This window comes from Rutidosis leptorrhynchoides, chromosome 6, assembly GCF_046630445.1.
Source record: "Rutidosis leptorrhynchoides isolate AG116_Rl617_1_P2 chromosome 6, CSIRO_AGI_Rlap_v1, whole genome shotgun sequence".
NCBI classification, from domain to species: Eukaryota; Viridiplantae; Streptophyta; class Magnoliopsida; order Asterales; family Asteraceae; genus Rutidosis; species Rutidosis leptorrhynchoides.
In genome coordinates, this window is record NC_092338.1 from 59,775,424 (window position 1) to 59,777,574 (window position 2,151).

The following is a 2,151-nucleotide window of genomic DNA, read 5'->3' on the forward strand; positions in this document are numbered from 1 at the left end:
TTCACCATATGAATGATTTTTATCTCTATGTATGGGATGTGTATTGAAATATGAAATCTTGTGGTCTATTGTTACGATTTGATATATATAGGTTAAACCTATAACTCACCAACATTTTTGTTGACGTTTAAAGCATGTTTATTCTCAGGTGAATACTAAGAGCTTCCGCTGTTGCATACTAAAATAAGGACAAGATTTGGAGTCCATGTTTGTATGATATTGTGTAAAAACTGCATTCAAGAAACTGATTTCGATGTAACATATTTGTATTGTAAACCATTATGTAATGGTCGTGTGTAAACATGATATTTTAGATTATCATTATTTGATAATCTACGTAAAGCTTTTTAAACCTTTATTTATGAAATAAAGGTTATGGTTTGTTTTAAAATGAATGCAGTCTTTGAAAAACGTCTCATATAGAGGTCAAAACCTCGCAACGAAATCAATTAATATGGAACGTTTTTAATCAATAAGAACGGGACATTTCACTGAGGCGCTTAATGAATGCCATGACTATATGCGGAGTGGCGAAGATAATGATATTTCAACAGTTAGTTCACGCAACGAGAGGAAAGACGATGATGATCGTTCGCGTGATCAAAATCGTGGCAACAACTCTCGCGGAAGATATCCTAGCGGTGGTCCTATTAGGAATGATAAAGGGAAATCAAGTGGCAATTATCGAAACAATAATCAGCGCGGCAACAATAATCATAACTATGCGCTGCTTAAAAGTTTGTCTAAAACGCCAAAAGAAATTTTGGCAACCGAACCAGTGTGCGCAACCTTTGCGGTTCCAAATCCGCTTACAGAATTTGGTAAGCGGGATAAAACAAAGTATTGCGAATTCCATGACGATTACGGGCATGACACTAATCGATGCAAAAACTTGATGGAACGAGTGCTCGAGGCACTACGCGCAGGTAAATTGGATCACCTAAAACCACCTAAGAAGGACAAGGGAAAATCCGCAGAGAAAGGTTCGAAGGCTAAAACTTTCGCATGGCAAAAAGTTGATAAAGCAAAAAATGCGGACTTAACCATTAATATGGTTGACGCAGAGAAAGTTAGCCAGCGGAGAAAATACAATGATCATCATGACTGGGAACTTCTCCCAATCACGTTTCCTCCTGTAATGTCAATCGACACGGTTAACGAGCCCATTATCATCAAGTGTCGCATCCCTACTTGCGGAGTACAAATTAAACGCATGCATGTTGACACCGGGAGTGGCGCTGACATTATGTACGAACATTGCTATCGTTTCCTTCCTGCAGAAGTTAAAACGCAGCTGCGCCAGTCTGATATTACATTATCTGGTTTCTCCGGAGAAAGCTCATGGCCGATAGGGCGGATAGAGCTGATGGTTGAGCTTGCGGATGACAGGAATCCACAGATGGTCAGACATGAGTTGGTTGATTTTTATGTGGTTCGATCGACTTCGCGTTATAACGCGCTGCTAGGAAGAAACTTCATACGGCGTTTTAACATTATACCATCAGTGGTGCATGGCTTGATTAAGTTCCCTACAGTGGGAGGCGTTGCCACGATTGCGTCACATCAAACAACTGAGTTGTGTGGCTCAGTTGTGCCTATAAGCACTCCCAGCGTGGGGGAACAACTCGCAAACTGTGCGGTCATAGTAAATCGTTTATATCCGGATAAGCGAATTAAAATCGGCGCAGGTTTGTCAGCTGAAACCAAGGCTAAGTTACATGGAATATTATTCGCAAACGCAGATGTTTTCGCGTGGAGTGAATCAGACATGACGGGGGTACCGCGAGACATTGCGGAGCATAAATTGAATGTTAATCCATCACTCACACCCGTTAGACAAAAAAGCGGCATATGGCTCTTGAGCGCAGCGATTGGTTGTGCGCAGAAGTAGATAATCTTGTCAAAGCGAACATCCTGCGGGAGGTGCGGTATCATACATGGGTTGCTAATCCTGTGTTAGTCAAAAAGGCTGATGGTAATTGGCAGATGTGCGTTGATTTTAAAGACATTAACAAAGCGTGTCCTAAGGACAACTACCCTCTCCCAGAAATAGACTGGAAGGTGGAATCACTGTCAGGGTTCCGGTACAAGTGTCTAGATGCGTACAAGAGTTATCATCAAATCTTAATGGCTGCGGAAGATGAGGACAAG